The sequence below is a fragment of the Mirounga leonina genome, unplaced genomic scaffold, assembly GCF_011800145.1.
Source record: "Mirounga leonina isolate KUSES-001 unplaced genomic scaffold, KU_Mleo_1.0 Mir_114, whole genome shotgun sequence".
In the NCBI taxonomy this organism is placed as follows: Eukaryota; Metazoa; Chordata; class Mammalia; order Carnivora; family Phocidae; genus Mirounga; species Mirounga leonina.
Window position 1 is genome coordinate 44,511,871 of NW_023270265.1, and position 21,100 is coordinate 44,532,970.

General features: G+C 48.1%; 1 protein-coding gene across 6 annotated transcripts in view; it reads left to right on the forward strand.

Annotated features, from left to right (window-relative positions):
* Window positions 1-7,989: 7,989 nt before the first annotated feature.
* TACC2 (transforming acidic coiled-coil containing protein 2) overlaps window positions 7,990-21,100 on the forward strand; it is a 200,851-nt gene continuing 187,740 nt past the window's right edge. For all 6 annotated transcript variants that reach the window (XM_035030488.1, XM_035030507.1, XM_035030481.1 and 3 more), the window contains exon 1: window positions 7,990-8,086. The gene's annotated coding sequence lies outside the window, so the exon portion shown is untranslated. The remainder of the gene's footprint in view (window positions 8,087-21,100) is intronic.

The following is a 21,100-nucleotide window of genomic DNA, read 5'->3' on the forward strand; positions in this document are numbered from 1 at the left end:
CATGTGTTGCTCAAAGTGAGGCAGGCATCTTGTGGCCACATGAGGACCCATGAACAAATTAACATTACAAGGCAGAAAGACCCCGAGTCCTGGATGACATAACGAAGCTGCTGAACCCAAGCTGCGACTGCCCTCCCTCTGGATATCTTGTCACAAGAGGTAATAAATGTCCTTGCTGCTTAAACCACTTTTCACCGGGTGTTCTGTGATTTGCACGCAAAACAATCCAAATGATGCGTTTCTTTCTTTCTTAAGCCAGTTTGGTTTAGATTTTCTATTACCAAGATATAAAGAATCCTAACTTGTGCAACCAGATGGATCCAGAAAGTAGGAACTGTGCCCGAAACAGGAAAGACTGATTAACACAGTAGTCACGCGCAGTAATTAGGAAAAAAGTGTTACAAGATGATGGAGCAGAGACCAGTGAGGGGAGAAGAGCTGACTGAATAGACTCCCTGCTCCTTTCCTGGGAGATGAGCCTCTGGATCTCCCTCCTAACATGACATGACAATGAAGCACTGCCAAGTTAGGAGAAACCCAGAGGGGGACATCTGGTAAACAGGCCTCAATAACCACCAGGCAGAGGGAAGGGAAGCAGGAGAGTTCCAGGTGGCGCCGAGGTAGAGGGCAGGAATCCCTGGTGCACGGAGCCTCCACCAGGCTGTAGCTGGGTCCCAGCATTCTTGCAAATCGAATGGGAAAACATGCACATTCTCAGTGTAAAATAATCCTGGCACTGAGGAAGACAGCCAGCCACAGGGGGATCCTTCTGGTCTGATCTGATTTGATGCTGGGAATTCTGGATTTGGGGGCCGTATATATGTCCAGCCAGGACCGAGTTAGATCATCTACAATGCGTTTATGGTGGCTAGTGTCGTGAACATGTCACTTGGTGTAATTTGATATTCAGTATATCTCTCAGGGAGATCTTGGCGCTCCTCATCAGCCAGGCTCCAGGAGAAGGTAGAAGTTAGTAAAAACTCAACCCCCCAGTTCTCCAGTAGCTCCTGTTCTGCTAGTGATTACATGAGTCAGTGATGAAAATCTGCCCCTTTTCTGGTGCTTCATTGATGAATGCATGTTTATTGAGGGGTCCGCTAGGTGCCAAACCACGGCTGGATGCTGGAGATGCAGTATGGAAGAGAGCAAACAAGGCCCTACACTCATGGGGCTGACGGCTTTCGGAGAGAGACGTCAAGCGAGCGAAACAAAGACGAATATATACCTGCTGTGTTAAATGCTCAGAAGGAAAGGATTTGGAGCTAGGCAGGAATTTGACCTGGATAGCAGAGTCAGGGCCATTAAGCTGAGATGGGAAGGAGCCCAGGAGGGAAGTCGGGGTGCAGGCAGGGCGGAGAGCAGGGTTTTGGCAGCTGGGGCATCACTTTGGTGTTTGGGAACTGCTTTGTTCAAAGGTGGAAAATAATCACAAATGTGTCTGAAGAGACTCCTGCTACAGAACAACTCAAACCTGCATACGCCATATTTTGTATGACACTACTGAGCTCCCAGAAAATAAAGGAAATTTCTACAGGAACACAAAGGAAAGCCCTGGAGCTCGAGGTGGGAGCTCTTGACACGTGGAACACTGTCCACCCCGGCTGTGGGCGAGCTCTGAGGCGGCTGCGGGCAGAGGGCCTGAGCATCAATACGCCCACAACACACACTGTTCAGCTGAAGAGCGTCACATGCCCATGTGATGCAGGCTTGGCGAGCAAGATAGACAAGACCCCCGCTGTCACGGGCGGACGCTAGCTGGCAATCTTATCAGGCAGAGAGATGAGATAAATAATTTCAGATGGTGGCAATATGAGACAATTAAAAAGCGTATTGTGGTAAGCAATTACCTACCAGGCAGTGAGGACCGTGGGTGGGTTACTTGAGCTGGGGAAGTCTGGGAAGCCCCCTCTGAAAAGCTGACAGTTCACTTAAGAATGGGAGTCAGCCATGTAAATTTGCGGGGGGTAGAACTTTCCAGATTAGAGACTTCTCTTTTTTCCCAAGCCTCTCCCTTAAGTCCAGACACTGATCCAAAAGCTTCTGAGAGGAAACAAAGCCCAGGACTGGGACACACCTGTCCCATGGTCAAGACCTCGGGGCCAGGGTGGCCAAAGACCTGCAAGTGCGGGAAGGAAGGGTACGCTCGGCTCCTAGCCCTTCCCACCTGGACGCAGGAGAGAAAGCACCAGCTCTGCTGTGGTTTGGCCGGAGAGCAGAGGGGCTGCTAATAGTCAGATGTACAACATGAACCCAGAGAAAGGCATAAACACCGTGAATACTGCTTCCCCGGGGTGGGAGTGGGGAGAAGAGACAGCGAGAGATTATGAAATCTGTACTATTTCATCAATGTGCTAATTTTATCATTTCAGAAGAGAAGTGTAATAACAAATATTAACTTTTTTTTTTTTAAGATTTTATTTATTTATTTGAGCCAGAGAGAATGAGAGAGAGAGAGAGCACATGAGAGGGGGGAGGGTCAGAGGGAGAAGCAGACTCCCTGCCGAGCAGGGAGCCGGATGCGGGACTCGATCCAGGGACTCCAGGATCATGACCTGAGCCGAAGGCAGTCGCTCAACCAACTGAGCCACCCAGGCGCCCACAAATCTTAACTTTTAATCTGTATTGTCAAACAATAAGTGCAAATTTTTAATCAAACAGGGCAAATGAATATTTTCCAGGCTCTCAAGGCTTATGGGTCTAAAAAGGACTGTTAGCCTCCCCACCCCACAGTCACCTCCCTCTTTTTATGGAAAAGAGTCACAGCCATATTAGTAAATAGCAACGGGCCGTGAAACTTCTGCACCTGGAGTGATTTCCAGTTGGCAAAACAAACAACCAGCATTAGCTTGGGGACATTTGGGAACATGCGTAAGCCCTGAGCCTCGTATCATCTTCCAAGTCTCTCCCTCCATTTGCTTTTCTTTCATTTTGTTAACACTAAGGAGGATTTGTAAATAAATAAAAAAAGGCCAATGAATTAAAAAAATTTTTTTTCTAATCTCTCATGAGTGTCTTAACGAGATCACACCTGTCATGTATTTGTCACCCCCAAAACTCGAATACATGCCCTCAATAACACTTTAGAGCCGTGCTTTTCGAATGTTCTTGTGCATTTGAATCACCTGGGATGGCTGTTAAAACTGCAGATTCTGATTCAGTAGGTCTGGGAGGGAGCCTCTAACTGTTCATTTCTAATTCCCAGGTGATGCCCATGCTGCTGATCGGAGATCATACTCACACCTGCCGGACGAACAGAGATGCAAAACAATTTAAATATGTTTACTCACTTCTGAAGGCCAGAGTGAGGTTTTTTTCTTATTATTGAGATATAATTCACCTGCCGTAAAATTCACACATTCAAAGTGTACGATTCAATGGTTGTTATATTCACAAGAGTGGTGGAACCATCACCACAATCAACTTTAGAACATTTTCATCACCTTGGGGAAAAAAAACAACCCATGCCCATTAGTTGTCACTCTCCCCTTCTCCCCAAGTGCTATGAAGAATTTCGAAGAATTTAGGCTAAGGGTATAAATGCTGATTGCAACTTATTTTATTTATTTATTTTTTAAAAGATTATTTATTTATTTATTTATTTGAGAGAGAGAGAATGAGAGAGAGCACATGAGAGGGGGGAGGGTCAGAGGGAGAAGCAGACTCCCCGCTGAGCAGGGAGCCCGATGTGGGACTCGATCCCGGGACTCCAGGATCATGACCTGAGCCGAAGGCAGTTGCTTAACCAACTGAGCCACCCAGGCGCCCTGATTGCAACTTATTTTAGATATGATGGGCAGGGACATCTTCTCTGAGAAGGTGACATTTGAGATGCGACTCAAAGATACAGGGAAATCGTATTCTGGTCAGAGGCGAAGGCAAAGAAAAGTCCTTGAGGATAAAATGAGTCTGGCACATTTGAAACTTCAGGGAGGCATGGGTAGCTGGAGAGTGGTGCCCAAGGGAGAGAGGGCTGGAAAACAAGTTTGGTTCTGACTCTCATTATCAGTAACTGACCTACGTTGTTTTGTTTCTAGAAACATTTAGGATTGGTGGTGAATTGAAGATGGCCATGAATTCTCTGACACTCCTCCCGCTGAGATAGCAAATTTATGTTTATTAACATGGGCCACCGTCTGACCAATAGAATACAGAAGAGTGACGCTGTGCCAGTTTCCGGATCCAGGCCTTAGGAGATCAGCAGCTTCTACATTCTGTTTAGGGGAACATTTACTCTTGGAACCTATCCTCCATACTGTAAGGAAGCTCCAGACAAATGGAGAGGCCATGTATAGGTCACAGGTGAGCTGCCAGCCAAAGACTGTGTCACCCGCCAGCCATGTGCATGAGCCGTTGGGACATCCAACCCCACTGAGCCCTCAGATGGCTCTGGTTCTAGCTTTTGTCTGCCTGCAGTTACATGAGAACCCTCCCTCAACATGAGAACCACCTAGCGGAGCCCAGCCAACCCACAGAACCATGAGAGAGACTTTTAAATTACTGTGCCAGTCACCTACTAGGCCCTTTTGACCTGGAGATTCACCTTCTTCAACTTTGGAAAATATTCTTATTATTACTTCCTTGATAATTTCTTCTACTTTTTTGTTCCATGTCTGCATGTGTGACCTCATGGATTGATTCTCAAGCCTGTAATATTTTTTCATATTTTAAGTCTTTAATTCTATTTTTTGACATTTTTTTGTTTGCTTTCACTCTTCTATTGAATTTTTTATTTCAGGCTATGTGGGAGGCTTGGTTCTTATTTGATTTTGCTTTTGTCTGCTCAGCGAGCATCAGGGGAGGGTGGGACAAGGTGAAGGCAGAGGCTCTGCTTATACTTGTTTTTAATTTTCAAATGTCCAACCCCAGTTCTGCTTCCTCCATTGTTCCTGGTGTTTCAGAGCCTCTCCTGGGTCTGCAGTGCAGACTGGGTCTTGTTGGGCCTGAGGCCCCACCACCCCCTCTTACCCCAGCTCTAGGCTGAGCCTCCTGTGCCCCAGTTCCTCCATGACCAGACCTCAGTCCACTTCCCGGCACCCACAAACACGGAGCAATCGCTTGACTGATGTGCCGTCCCAGTTTGCTTCGCTAGGGTCCCAACAAACTTAAAAAAAAATTCCTTTGCTATCACTTCAATGAATTCTCGAAGGAAAGGAGCTCCGTCTGCTTCATTAATGAGAATTCCTTTTTCACTGCGTAGGGAGATAATAGTCTGTAAACATTATCCTTTTATTTTCATAAGTCCACCTGTTTGCTGTCATAACATCACTTTGAATTATTTTCCTCTCAGAATTTTAAAATAATCGGCAGCCCGAAGCACTGCCTGCGAAATGTTTTGTTTTTCTCGTGTTCTCTGCCATATGCCAGTCACTTTCAGCAAGGCTGCATTTATGTGAATTTAAGTCGGGCAAATAAGTAATACGCAATAAAAATATTAATGGAACCTCACGTTATGAGCAAATTTGAAAACATTGCAAATCTCGCCAAATTAAAACAATTTTTTGCTTTAGGTAATTAATTAGTGTTTGGGTGGAGAAGCATTTCAAGGCTGGCGGGTCAAACGAAGGGTTGACGCTGCACGGTGTTGCCACACGGTGGCGCTATTTCAGCCTCTCAGCCGCGGCTGGCGGTTTTTCACGGGATGGTGAGAACCACCCCGTGCCTGGGCCCTGGGACTTTGACTTGTGATCTCAGCGTAATAAAAACACAAACAAAACAAAAAAATACCTTTCTTACATCTCAAGGCATTTTCAACCGAGCATCATGCGTTAGTACAAATGCAAGCACTGAAAACTGCTCCTGGTTGAATTAAGTGGGAACCGAAGTTAGATGGAGAAGAAAGCCCGCAACGCAGCCCACGGGACGTGCCAGGAGGTCGCTCGCAGAAGGCGCCCTGCACAGTGGGAGGGGTGATGCTGGGGAGATTAAACCCGGCGCTAAGGAGAAAATCCGCCCCAGCGACCATAGACACAGGCCCTCTGGAATATCCGCTTTACCTCTATGCTTGTGCTCGTGGGAACATTTGACTTACATGATCTGAGTGTTGAATTACCCAAGAACTTCAGAAAAACGTCTTGCCAAATGTGATCGCTGTGAACAATTCTATTCCTGAATAAGGGCTTTCTGTTTGCAGAGGGCTTTTTTTTCTTTTTTTAAGATTTTATTTATTTGCGAGAGAGAGAATGAGAGAGAGCACATGAGAGGGGGGAGGGTCAGAGGGAGAAGCAGACTCCCTGCCGAGCAGGGAGCCCGATGCGGGACTCGATCCAGGGACTCCAGGATCATGACCTGAGCCGAAGGCAGTTGCTTAACCAACTGAGCCACCAGGCTTTTATGTACATTGCCGTGTTCAGGCCTCGCTGGGCCTGTGGAGAAGGTGCGCGGTGGGCGAGGCTCATGGGCACCTGCTCTGAGTCCTGGCTGCCGAGGAGATGCACCAGGGCCCAGGCACCCAGCCTTCAGACTCCTCCTTCCGGACCCACAGATGGGGCCTTCGTATGACAGACTCCTTCCAACCCAATCAAAGACGTTCAATATGGAAAGAAAAAAAAAAAAAGAATCATGGTCAATTGAATTCAGTGCCTGAAAAATTAAATATTTCTAATGGAAATTAGATTACTTAAAAAGTTTTCAGGGCGCCTGGGTGGCTCAGTCGTTAAGCATCTGCCTTTGGCTCAGGTCATGATCCCAGGGTCCTGGGATCCAGCCCCGCGTCGGGCTCCCTGCTCGGCGGAGAGCCTGCTTCTCCCTCTTCCTCTGCCTGTCTGTCTCCCTACTTGTGATCCCTTTCTCTCTCTGTCAGATAAAGAAATAAAATCTTTTAAAAAATTGTTTTTTTCTGTGAAAAATTACTATTCACGTGAGGTAAAATTCCTAGAATAGAAAAATATGTGGAGAGACAATCCTCCTCTTTCCCTGTCCCCCAGTTTTTGCCCCTTCCTGGCAGTAGCCACTTACTGTCACCAGTTGTTTTTGTGAATTTCCAGAAAGTCATTATTTTATATATTTTCATACATATTATAAAATAATGTAGGGCACCCAGGTGGCTCAGTCAGTTAGACATGTGACTCTTGTTTTTGACTCAGGTCATGATCTCAGGGTAGTGAGATCAAGCCCCGTCTCAGGCTCCGTGCTGGGCATGGAGCCTGCTTAAGATTCTCTCTCTCCCTCTCCCTATGTCCCTTCCCCATAAAAAAAAAAAAAAAAAGAAAGAAATATATATATATATACATAGTGCTGTATGATTTTTTTCAGAACATAGACGTACATACTACACATAATGTAGTATGCACACGTAAATTTATACCTTTTTTTACACAGGCGATAACATTATACACACTGTTATGTACCTTAATTTTTTCTCCCACCCACCTATGTATCTTGGAGAATTTTCCCTGTTGGTACCTAAAGGGCTGCATTCTTTCTAACGGTTGCTTTGCTTTCCATCGTACGGTTGCACATTTAATTCATTCAATACTGATGGAATTTTAGGCAGTTTTGCCCTTTAGAGCTGTTCTAAAAGTAACTGCTCGTCTCCCTTTCTCAAGAGAGCACCCTGACATTTTCAAAAAGGACAACCTGATCTTATGAGGTTGGTACAAGCTGACAATGACCTATTCCCGTTTACCAGAAGCACCTCCAATTTTATACTCTGTCGTTTTGTTCTGTTTTTAAGGCTGCTTTGTTTTGAAAAGTGGCTGGTCCTGGCCAAAATATAGAATGGCCCCAAGTAAATGAAATTGCAGCCCCAGGCGGTTGAGACTCTCTCCGGGTCCCAAACAAAACGTAGAGTGAGAACAACAGAGAGCTGCAGGCTCTGGGTACCTGCACGCTCCCTGGCCTCTGTTATTCTCCCTCGGGGCTGCAGAGCCTTCTGGAAAGCTGCTGCCTAGCCTGGGTCAGATTGCTTACACGCTGCCGTTTCCCAGGCCAGCGTTCCCAACCTTAAGCCAATGCACATTTATAGAACACTTCCATGTGATCCTGGGGGAAGACAGACCACGGGCGGAGGGCAGTGCTGAAAAGTCCTAACATCAGGAAGAGAGGGCCTGTTCTCAGCTCTCCACTCCTCATGCTCAGAGGATCCTGGGTAAGTAAGTCTCAGACTGACAGCTTTCTTCCTTTGAACAACGTGTGGCTTTAAACTGGTCTGGCTACTGAGATTAGAGGGGATAAATGCATTTCTTTCTTTTCTTTCCTTATAAAGGGAAGTTAAAGGCACATTTGTGCTTCTTATTTCCACGCCCCCCCACCCCACCCCACCCCATTGTCTCCTAAGCTGCATGAAATGTATTTTTTTCTTTCCAATAAGTTACTGTCTCCTTTTGGTAGGGTAAGTCCCCGTTGATCTAGACCTTGCTCCCCTCATGGGTAAAATAAGGGTTTTTTTGCGAGATGAAATTTCATTCTTCTGGCCTCTGTTATGATTCTTCCCATTGCAAATTGGATTTTCAAGTATTTATGGTTCTCTGGAATGATGATTTAATAGACCCCCTGAGGTCCTAATACACCGAGACCTCATGGGAAAAAGTTATTTTAAAACTCCTGATGGTGTTGACTTTGACATGTTTGCAGTGTTTCTCTAGACTCTACACAAGTACCTTTCCAGACCAGTTTTGGTGTTGCGCCTACCAATTCGAGCTGCCATGTGATTTCAACAAACACTGTGTGTTTCTGAGTCTGACTTGGTGTCAGAACTGAATCATCAGGCCACACCCAAGGAAGGCAGAGTGCTGAGCCTCGTTTGAAAATCTTAGTTTAGTGAACCCTAGTGGAGTGCGTGTGTGTGTGTGCAGGTCATATTTCATAGGATAGTCCATGAAACAGAAATGCCCGGACTCCGACCACATACCCTCTAGTGTGTAATGTCTGCATATGCGTGTGTCTAGGGGGCAAAACTCCTCCGGTTTCAGCTGCTGTTCCCAAATTGGTAGGCCGGCCTTCCTAGCGAGTACCTGTTGGCTACTTTGGGACTGTCCTGTGCTCAGGTTCAGCAGGCAGGGCCCTCTTGCTTCCATCCATGTCCTCCTGCACAGACACCAATATCAGGTGGGTCCTGTGGCTGTTGGGGGTTGATGTTCAGGAAAAGGCTTATGGTCTAGTTTTGTTTTAAAAGTCCAGAGGTTTCAGTTTTCCTGTCTTGTGGCTCAGTTTGTATGGGGAGATTTGGGAAGATCTAAAAACTCTGCTACCACCATGTTCCCAGACTGCCTTGTCAGGTTTGTCATTGCAGTCAGGAGACTGGCTTGCTTCTGCAGTAGCTCTAATGGGTAGTGATAAGGGTCTGGCCCAGGAGCAAAGGGAATGGGGAGGAAGGGGAGAGTGAAAGACACACCGAGAAGGAAGAATCCAGAGGTCTCCGTGAACGTGCATTGGAGAGACAAGAGGAATGAAACAGAGGGGACATTAAAACACACTCATCCCTTCAGTTCTTTCAGCAAACACTCAAATGACCCCATGTCCTGGGTCCTGGAAATAACCCCGGAGCCCGCGGAGCACCCGGGCTGGAGGGGAGGCAGATGCCAAGCAGCAATCACTGTGAGGTGCAGAATTACCATGAGGGTCCCAGGGGATGTGACTGAAAGAACCCAGTCCTGTCAGTGGAAATGGGAAAGTCGGGAGAGGGTTTGGGTCGAAGAAGAAAGATATAAATTTACATTTCAAGAGGTTAAGTGACTGTGAATCTTCTAAGTAGAAATCTCCTCCAGAGTTAAAAACGTGATGGGTGCTGGAGGAAGTGGGGAATGGCGGCCTAGATTTGGAGTCTTCTGCCTGGACTCAGCAGAGGAAGTTAGGGGAACCAGTGGGCCCATCTGAGGAGACCAGGCTGGAGGACCAAAGCCTGGATCTTATTAAACGGCTCCCCGGAGAGGGTGGGAGGAGAAACTGGAGAAGGCGAAGGAGAGCTGGATTTTGTAGCACCTGCCTAAGTGGACAGAAGTTCGGGGAAAGCAGGGGCGACGGTGTTGGATGCTGTGGGGATGAGCAAAGGCCAGAGTCTGCAGATCCCGGGCAACTTCTGAGTGTGGTGTGAGTCAGGGAACTTCTGTTGAAAGAAACAGAAACTTGCTTTGAGTTGAGAAGACATAGCTCTGGGCTGCAGCCACTCCTTGCATCCCGGCTTCTCAGCTAGCGCCGGTCTGAGGGTGGGCTGGTGTCTGCTGGGCTCCTAAACTTGCTCCTCCCTCAAGTCATCACGCATTGTCTCCGGGTCTCTCTGGCCCTGATCCCAGCCTCCATTCCTCATTGCCTGGTGATTTATGGCCCGCCTTGATTGACTTCCAGGGCCGCCATTACATATCAAGAGACAAGATCTGATCGGCCCAGCTTAAGTCCACGAGCGGTGTCGAGGAGGTGGATGGGTGCAGTAGGCAGGATGCTGCATCAGTGGGAGGTGGGGAATGAGGGAGAACGAAAAATGAGCCACTTTCAGAGCAAAGGACAATGGCAGGCCCTCAAAAGTTGCTTGTTCAAACGTATGATTTTATGGGAGTGGAGAAATAACGCGGTTGCAATGATGGGTGCTGCTAAGTGCATGCACGGGTGTGTACAGAATGGGCCAGGGGCGTGCGGGGTGTGGGGGACAAGAGCAGGACAAATGCAATTCACCGGACTGTGGCATACCATCCAGTAGAAAACCCAATCCACTAGGATGCTGACCGGCTCCAAATCTCTGATTCCCGAGGAGATTAGAAGCCCGGGTGAGATGGTCCATCCCAGCACAGGAGGTCTTATCCCAACACAGAACGTGGGGCAGGGGACCGAGACCCAGGTGGTGAGACGAGGGAGCAGCCGACCGTGCCCAAGAAATGAGCACAGGAAGACCACTCTTTGTGGGCTCGTCTGAGCCCTTTGAGATCAGTCACTGGACAGTCCACGACCTTTGTCCTAGGGTTCCTTAATTCAGCTGTGTTTAGAAGAGGTAGGTACCAGTGTGTTTTTCTAATCCTAGCCTGCTGTGGCAAGTCTGTGCGCGTGTTTGAATCCCGTGAAACGGCTGTGGATAGCAGGAGCAACTCGAGAGACCTGCCACCTTGCCAGCGTTTCATAAATGTTGTTAAGGAGGGTGTTGAAAATTGACACAGTGGAGAGAGCCGCTGGGACGGCTGAGCGCTCTGAGTTTGTGACCTAAAAAGGGGAAATTCTGCTCCACGCTCAAGTCAGGGAACAGCCTCAACAGAGCCCCGTGCCAGAATTGGTGCCAAAGAATTATAAAGAGATTAAACCCAGCGACGCAGGCTGATGTTGCTCTAGCAAAGAGAGCTAACTCTGTGTAGTCGAGCTGCTCACATCGGTTCAGGGATGACCAAAATTGCTTGTGTCTCCGTGTTCTGGGGCCCAAAGAAATTCCCAGCCTCTACCAAAGGACTTTCTCTCCTCAGAGTTGTTGCCTTCCGTGCTCATCAAATCCTGAGTTGCAAGGCTTAGACCACGAATGATTCTTTCTTTCTGGTTGTGCTCATTTGTAAGTGGGGCCAAGGTTTTCATTTTGAGGGGACATGAGTTTGCTGGTCAGTCTGGGAGCTTAAAAAGCAAGTCACCAGAAGCATTCACTTCTGGTCATTCAAAAGCCCACTCCTGCGAATATGTTTCTGCTGAAACAGATAATGAGGCTCAAGTTAGGATGTGACAAAGTTATTTTGCGTCTCATGTTTCATAGCGAAAGGATGAGACAACCAACACTTGAGTCCTGGTCAGTCACAAGATCATCCTCTCATGGGTTCCAGTTCTTTGAAGAACACTTGGTGATGTTATTGTTTGCATCCCCTGGTGGAAGTTTCGCTATTTCGCATGTCCTGGGGTGCTTCCCTCGCCCCCAACACCAGCCCGCTCTACCGCCCCGGGACAGCCCCTGCTTTGGCAAATGCCTCTCCCTCATGGAGCATAAACAAGGAGATTCAGGCTGACTTGTCTTGGTGAACAGGTGTGAGGGGAAATGACCCAACCACAGATGCCCACCTTGGAGAAGCAGCTAGATAGAGAAGGAACAGTGCCCATTGGGCAGTCAGTCATTAGTACCAGATTTCTTATCAGATGGGCAGATCCTACTGGGAGAGAATTCAGGAAGTTATCCTTTGGGAGCTGTGTTTATACATGGCGAGATTAGTCCTCAGGCCCACATTCCGGAAGCCAGACAGTGGTCAGACACATGGTCCTAGGAACCAAACCAACGGGGGTGAGAGAGAGGGGCTGAGCTGGGGCTTGGGGAGCAGTGCTTGGGCTGAGCTCCCCTGGAGGCGCCGGGTCCCACATCTGAAGTCCAACCAGGAAACTTAATCATTAGGTTTAGCTTCCTTCTGTCTTCTCTGCTGTTTTTCTGTAGAACTAGGTCTACCTGTGCTTTCCACAGATTCATGGAGGGCCGAGGTGGGCACATGAGAAATTGCACTCCAAGATTGTCGTTCAGTTATTTTGAAGAAATCTTCACTGTCTCTGTTTTCTTCCTATCTTCAAGTTATCCTGAGGGTCTGGTGGTTGCACACATTGACTTTCTCTTGCTCATTGTTTTATCTCTTTTGAGGAGGAAGTATTGGGATGCAGGTCACTACCCCAAAAGTTAATTAGAAAAAAAAAACAGGAAAATATGATTAAGATATTCTTTTTGTTCTTGTTGGAAAGCCCTATAGTCTGAGCAAATGGGATTTAACAAAGTCTTGTTTATAAGGACTTTTAAATTATATGGTAATTATTATTAACCTTAAATTTTTAAAAATAAGTTTACAATAAAATTGAAGAAGAAAAGTCTTAAAAAGTTACTTTTTATTTTACATAATAAAATTGCTTGACGTTAGCTGAAACTCTCTCTAAGCCCTAATAATTGCATGTGTTGTATTATGTCATATAGAATGCAAATACCTTTAATTTCTTAGTGCAGCTCTAACATATGGCTCATCAGTATAATATCTTGGCTCCAATATAACTGGCACTGATATCCCATCCACGCTCAAGATTTCCACCGGGTCTGCCTTCCCACCCCTTACCCCATCTCCTCCCACCCTCCCCTTGGCCTGCAGTTCCCAATTATGTTCATACTGTATTTGATTTCCAAAAATGACAGCACAGTTTAGCGTTTGGATTCAAATGATGTCTGAATGTTTGTGGGTTTTAACAGCCTGTTTTCATAAGAAATATGGTTTTGCTAATATCCAGTATGCACAGGACTATATGAAAATTGTGAGTAAGGAGAATCTTGTATTTGAACGTATCCTCAAATATATGTTTTAACAGGAGGAAAAGAGACCCCTTATTGCAAACCAATATGTGGCTTCACATTTCCATTTTGGGCTAAGGGACTATGCACTGTTTAGAATGTGGGATGCTCAGAGCATCATCCTCAGAGAGATATAAGGCAGTGATACTCAGTCTGGCATGGACCAAGATGATGCTGATGATCACCAGTCAAGGGGCCATGCTTGTAAATTGTTATTTTACCATGGGAGAGGAATAGGACAGAGAACTTCCCGTCATTGGCGGTATTCAAGCAGACCCAGAGATTCTATGATTATTCCCAGGTTCTGGTTTAGACGTGCAAAACCTAGAAAGCATCATCACCAAAAGTACCTGGCCTCTGTCCCCCAAAGAGCCAGATTCCAGCTGATGAACTAGACCCTTCAAGACCTGTATCAAACATCCCAGGCTGTGATTGCCGGTGGAGACCCCAGGTCTCTGCATTCAAAGGCAGCGCAGGGCTACAACACTCTCCTGAGACAAGAAGAAGCCCCTGTGCTTCTGGAGATGTCCTCCATCCCCACTCTAGCGGCAGCCCTCCCACTGCCTCCGGCCACACTGTGTCCTTGCTCACCCAGCCCTCCGCCTGCTCTCCACCCGGACAGTCCTTACCCCCATGTCTGATCCTGCCAACCTGATTGCGCCCCCAAGTCTGTCCCCCATTCACAGTTCTCTGGTTTCAATACCTTCCTGCTTGATCTATCCTACAGCAGGTCTAGGCTTGCCTCCCACCTCCCCTGCAACCTCCTCGACCATCCAGGCAGAGACAAGCTATACAAAATGAGATGGTTTGTAAACAGCAAACACTTGGAAACAACTTTGTGTCCACTGCAGCTATTAAATCGGATGTTACAGGCACGAGGAATTGTTTTTGATATGTCACTATGAAATGGAAAATAAAAGCAGTTTCAAAAAGAGCACAAACAGGGGCACCTGACTGGCTCAGTTGGTAGAGCATACGACTCTTGATCTCGGGACTGTAGGTTCGAGCTCCATGTTGGGTGTAGAGATTACTTAAAAAAATTAACCCCCCCTTTTTTTCTAAAGATTTTATTTACTTATTTGACAGAGAGAGGCACAGCGAGAGAGGGAACACAAGCAGGGGGAGTGGGAGAGGGAGAAGCAGGCTTCCCGCCGAGCAGAGAGCCCGATGCGGGGCTCGATCCCAGGACCCTGGGATCATGACCTGAGCCGAACGCAGACACTTAACAACTGAGCCACCCAGCTGCCCTCCAAAATAAAAATCTTTAAAAAACAAAACAAAAAACCCAAAAAGAGTACAAACAGTATGCATGATCCCCAATTTTGATTCTGTGGATTTTATTTAAGTTTACAAATGTATGCTCACCCAGACGTCAGTTGGTGTTTCTCTGCGCCTTTAGACTCCGGTTCAAGTCTGTGCCGAGAGGATCCCCAAGGTGCACCCCACGATTTCTGTGAACCCCCCAGGGCTTGTATAGTCTGGTCTCCTCTGCTCTCAAGTGCCTACTTGACTACTGTATTGACCCAAATATGAATAAAATGCAGCTCCTTCTTCAAGTTCCAGTCCCCCAACCCCTGCCAAAAGTAAAACACAGCAGAACAAAGTGCTCACAAAGCATTTGTGACTGTGGTCGTGTGAAGATCTGGGGCCCAAGAGGAGGGCTGTTGACGTTGGGCGTGACTGTTACTCAAGTGTCCTCAGCCCGCATTCAGGGCAAGTTCCCCTGACCCCCTTCCATCATTCTCTATCTCACACCAATGCCCAGGTCCTTCTTCCGCCCCTCTGTCCTCTTCTCTGACCTTCACCTCAGGAACCAAGCCTCCTTACTCTCCTTTCACACAGGGAGGCCCTTAGCCATCTGAGCTGCGGCTCCTGCCAATCCTTGACACCTACACAGACTAAATTTGGTTCTTTGCACAAAGAGTGTTCCTTCTTAAGAGGAATTCTGGTGTCAGGTTGTGAATCAGCTGGATTAGGCTGCTGGAGGGTGAAGGGGAGCTGAGATTTAAATTCGGGCAAGCTACCAAAGGTCTCTGGCCTTGATTGATCATCTGTAAAATGGGGGCGTTAGACTAAGTCAGTGCTTCTCCACGTAGAGCAGGGCTCACCGGTGTGTAGACTGGCCATGGGTGTGCCAGGATTCCAATCCCCTCAACCTGTGGTGTGGTCAGGTGGGGCCCGGGCAGGGGATGAAGCCTCACGCAGCCCTGTCCATGTCCCCAAGTCAGGGGCTGGGCACCTGTCTTCATAGTAGAGTACGTGTGCCAAGACGTGAAAGGTCGGGAAGCCCTGCGATGAGCTAGAGCTCTCGTGCGCCCCGATTCTAAAGCTGCTGGTAGAGACTGACATTGGCCTGACAGGAAGTCTACGTTGCGAGTGGGTGACAGTGGGTTGCTGGGGTGGTGGGGAATCCCAACTCCATCTTATTAAAGTCAGAACTGATGAATGGAAGGAACTCACCTTGTCATTCATTGAATGGAACACACTTTTATTGGATTCCAAAGCAGGGAGTATGGAACCTGGAGAAAGGAGATCTGGGTTGGAATCCCAGCTCTGCCAGCCTATCAGCCAGTCGAGTCAAGACAGAAGTGTCTAGGTTATTTTAACAGAAAGAATTTGATGTAAAGAAGTGTTATCTAGGTAAAGAGCAAGGCAGAAAAGCCAACTCGGAGTTATGATAGAAAGTGGCGCCTGCAGGAGGCGGTTATCACACTCAGGGCTTAGGGAGCAGAGAGAAGCTGGAATTATTCAAATTTAGAAGCTTGGAGGAGGGCCCCACAGAAGGGAACCTCAGACCCCTGTGGAGGGAGCCCCAGCCATGAGGCGAGCTCTGTAGGCGTCGGGACGACTGCACACGGGACCCCAGCGCTGCAAGGGGGGGACTGCCCCCGCCCCCCACCCCCGAGGTGAAGCCGTGAGGCTGGATGCTGCTCCCAGAACAGGAAAAACAGACTGGAAGGAGTGTGTTCGCCTTCCTCCTTCCACCTCTGGCCTCTGCCTCCTCCGGCAGGGCCTAGCAAGAGCAGCTGGCCAAGCAGAAGCGGGCTGGCAGAGTCCCCCACCGGAATACAGTAGGTTTGAGGCTGGGAGGGTTACTGCATGATGGCCCAGCCTCTCCCCAGCAGCGGGGCTGAGCGCAGTGGTCTCGGGTCCCTGGGGCAGGAGAGACTGATTTCTGAGTTCCTCCCAGTCCCCGCCTTCTACAAGGCTGGGCTTCTCCCATCTAAATTTCCTGGTGGCCTCAGAGATGGCGGAGGCTGGGGGAGAGTGGCGGGGAAGATCTGTCATGTCACTCAAACCCTACAGAGCAGCCAGGTCCCTGCCAGAGCAGAAAGCAGGCGAGGTCTCTCAATAAATCCCCTTCCCAGGCTACGGCTGTTTGTTTGTATTACAACAGGAACATGATAACAGAGCTATAAGTAGCTAAATGCTCAGCTGTGCAAGGTAGGGAGTTAGAACAACTGAATTCAGCCACGGGAGGGAGAAGATGAGGTCTCCTGCCTGCTGGGGCCATCTGTGGGAACAAGCAGCTGGCTGAGGTCGCTGGGCGTGTCCTGCGGCCAAAGTCACCGCTGGTCAGGTGAACCTGAGCTCGCCTTCAGTGAGCAGACAGAAGCTGGATGCCTCCAGCCGATGCCTCCCCACATGCTCAGCTGACACAGGGCCTGACTGGCTGGACGCCACCGTGGCCCGAGGGCAAAGCCACAGCAGGGAAGGCAGGTCTCCTCTGACCTTGCTAGTCTGGTCCAGAGGCGACTGCAGAGGCCCGCTCAGGGGAAGGCTGTCTGGGGGGAGCACGCCTGTCCGAGTCGAGACCGGGCTCCAGGCCCTGCTCGCTGGGAGACCAGGGTAGATCATTCCCACCCTCTTGGCCTCGGCTTCCCCGTCTGTGAAGGAGGTGTCGGTGAAGATGATCTCCAAGTTTCTTCCAGCTCTAACAACCTAACGTGCTCAATGCAGGAGAAAAATCAAAACTTCTTAAGCCTTTAAAACAGATACATTCCCATTCCATTTTTTTTTTAAAGATTTTATTTATTTATTTGAGAGAGAGAATGAGATAAAGAGAGAGCATGAGAGAGGGGAAGGTCAGAGGGAGAAGCAGACTCCCCACCGAGCAGGGAGCCCGATGCGGGACTCGATCCTGGGACTCCAGGATCATGACCTGAGCCGAAGGCAGTCACCTAACAAACTGAGCCACCCAGGCGCCCTCCCATTCCATTTTTTAACAGAGAGAATAAAAATCCCTAAATAGAAAACTTGGTACAATTGTCTGATGTAGCAACAAATCCCAGCAGGCTGTTCTCACAGGACAGTGGGGGTGAGTTGCAAAACCTCTCTGAGCCTCCGTGTTATCATCGATGCCATGGGAACAACGTGATCTCGTCTCTGATTTCCCAGCTCCCTGCGCCTCCCACCCTACAGGTAGCACGTAAAATGGGGCATCGGCCCGACCTGGACCTCGCAATCTCGGTCTGAGCGGCGTCCTCCACCCACAGGTCTCTCCGCCCGGCTCAGCTGCCGTGCTGGTTCTCACGTTTCCATTTCCCCTCCTCCTCCACACTTGGCCCCAGGCCCCATTTCCCCGGTTCTGCTCTCGGCTCCTCTCAGCAGTGCTCTGGCTACCCAGCCACCCCAGCAAGTGACCGGCCCGAACCCGGCACTGTTCGCAGATCAGTGGTTGGGGGGGGGGGGGCGAGGGGAGGTCGCATCAGCTGGGACCCTCCCAACTAGTTCTGGTTGCCAACACCTAAAAACTCCATGCTCTACTCCAGAAGTCAATGAGCAGAAAAAGAAATGAGAGAAAAAGGCCATCAATTACCTTTGAACTGTATAGAAAAATCTTCCAAGGTGGGAGCATCACATCCTTTGTGAATGTAGGGCCTGGGGCCAACCAGACTCCATCCTTCCTCTTGCTCTCAGCTGGTCTTTGACCATGTGACTTGATCCCTCTGGGCTTTGGTTGTTCATCCATAAAAAGAGAAAATACCTACCCCATGGCCTCGCCGTAAGTATTAAAGAGCACACGAGCGCCTCCATGCTTGGTACATAAAAAAGCTCAATATTTATAGAACGCGTGAAGATGTGAATTAATGAATCAAAGACTGTCCTATCTTACATTCGGGATCTTTTGGGGCTTTGATGATGTGACACCAGTAAACCAGTTGAGAAACAAAAATCCTCCCAAACAATTATCCTTTAAAATGAATTTTATATATTTAATCTATGGGTGAGTATGTTGAGGTCAGCTGGCTGTTTAGGCTCGTACAGAAACAAGTGGGTAGAAGAGAACTTTGTGGATTCAGTCTTGTTTGTGCAAGCCACTGGAATGAATTAGAAGCCTAAACTGTGGATCCTTTGTAAAGATATGCATAGAGTACATAGAGGTACTCTAGCTAAGTTAATACCTGGTGCCCAGCGATGCCCATGGAGAGGGACAGGATCGGAATGGTGTGTCACCAGCCCAGTAAACATTTCAGTGTAAATGGCTCGTTCAAAAGTTCTTTTTTTTTTTTTTTAAAGATTTTATTTATTTATTTATTTTGAGAGAGAGAATGAGAGACAGAGAGCATGAGAGGGAGGAGGGTCAGAGGGAGAAGCAGACTCCCTGCCAAGCAGGGAGCCCGATGCGGGACTCGATTCCGGGACTCCAGGATCATGACCTGAGCCGAAGGCAGTCGCTTAACCAACTGAGCCACCCAGGCGCCCAAGAAAGTTTCCATGCTAACATTCTTTTTTTTTTTTTTTTTAAAGATTTTATTTATTTGACAGAGAGACAGCGAGAGAGGGAACACAAGCAGGGGGAGTGGGAGAGGGAGAAGCAGGCTTCCCAAGGAGCAGGGAGCCCGATGCAGGGCTCGATCCCAGGACCCTGGGATCATGACCTGAGCGAAAGGCAGATGCCTAACGACTGAGCCACCCAGGCGCCCCCTCGTTCAAAAGTTCTTGAAACAATTTACTTTCTTCTTATTGAGTCTGTGTTATAAGATGTCTTAGTCACCATGGGTTTCTTCTAGTGCACAAGTCAGTTTAGCTGAGCTTTTATTGCAGATGTACTGATTTCTAAGTAGTTGCACCCAAATTCATGATTTTACTGAAGGGATAAAAAGAAGGCAGTATAAGCCTAGTTTCACTGAGGGATTTGCCTACTGGGACTCCAAACAGACCCCCTGCCCGCAATGATAGAACAGGCAGCAGTTTATCTAGGGCTTACTCTGTTCCGAGAGCTTTACTGAAATTAACTCATTACGGCCATGCGAGGTAGGTATTGCTATGATTCCCATTTTAGAGATGACAAAACCGAGGACACAGAAATTAAATATTAAGTTGCCAGAATTTATACACCAGGTAAGTGGTGAAGCTAGTATTCATGTGACAGCAGTCTGGTTCATAATAACCCAACCCCTGCCTCCAAAGGGAGGTTGTCCCAGAGATGGACGGGGGAACCCATACACATGTGTGTTTAGCCATGTGTGGTGGGAAATGGGAATCTGGTTGCTTGCTGAATGTCCAGCTTGGAAGAAGACAAAGAGGGCAACTGATCAGCCACGGACACGTGTAGACAGTGGGAAGTCAAGGAGACTGATATTGAGGTCCATCAGAGCACTGCCTTGGGGAGACGTGATCACGACTAAGGAATGTGGACACTCTGGATTCCATAGTGCCTGGCATCTGAACACGTCCCCAGTGCCCAGGCACTCTATTATAAGAGATGGAGCACCAGCTTCTGGGATGGAAGCCGAGAAGTTGGTCTATTTATTTGCTCTCTTCCCCACTGGCCGTGGCCACTTCCGGGCAGCGGTGTTGGGATGGGCGTCAGTGGTCATGCCCAGTATCCAGCAGTCATGACAGTGGTCATGGGACCAACAGTGGCAGCGAAAGTGGTATCAGTGGCCACCCATGAGTTGACTGAGGAGATGGTTCATGGAAGGAATACGCACTAACGAAGGTATACAGCTGAAATTGAATCCTGAACATTCCCCACCTCCAACGGCCTTATGCGACTCCGCCATTTTGGTTGGCCAGCCTCTCTTCCTCCTTCTCTCCCCCAGGAGTGTGCCTCCAATCCTCCCCTTCCTTTTTTCTATGTTTGCCCCTGTTGCCCCCTGAATGACCTCTCTTCATTTCCAGTTGGCTCATCCAAGATATTTCACTTAAAAAGATTCTCTTCCCTAGAAGAATTCTCCTGTGATTTGGGGGGCGGGGCAGGCAAACATTCTTGTTTCTCATCCCACCAATCCTTAATTGTACAGAAACCTGGTGTTAATAAACATAAAAGTAACAGTTTTCAGACGTTCCTCCCACCGCCCCCCTCCCCCGTGGAATTCTTTTTTTAAATAGTAGATGCAGAACCCCAAGATATGAAACACACACACCTTTAAAACATGAGGCGAAATTCACTTAACACAAAATTAACCATTTTAAAGTGAACAATGTGGTTATATTTACCACATTCCCAACGCTGGGCAACCACCACTTCTATCTAGTTCCAGAATATTTTCATCACGCTGAAATAAAACCCTGAACCCATCAAGAAGTTACTCACCCTGTCCCCAGCCCTTGCGAACCATCAGCCTGGTTTCTGTCCCTCTGGATTTGCCTCTTTTGGACATTTCCTATCGGTGAAATCACACAATATGTGACCGTTTGTTTCTGCCTTTTTTCACTCAGTAAGTTTTGAGGCTCGTCTGAGTGGGTTACATGTATCAGAACTTCACTCCCTTTCATGGCTGATTAATATTCTGATGTATGGGACTATCACAATTTGATTATCCGTTCATTTGTCGAAACATATACACTTCTGCTCTGTCCCAACCGCAAGTGGGGGCACCAAGCTCCTCCCCCCAACAACCAACATGCCCCTCCAAGAAGTTCCTGACACTCCTCCGAGCTTGG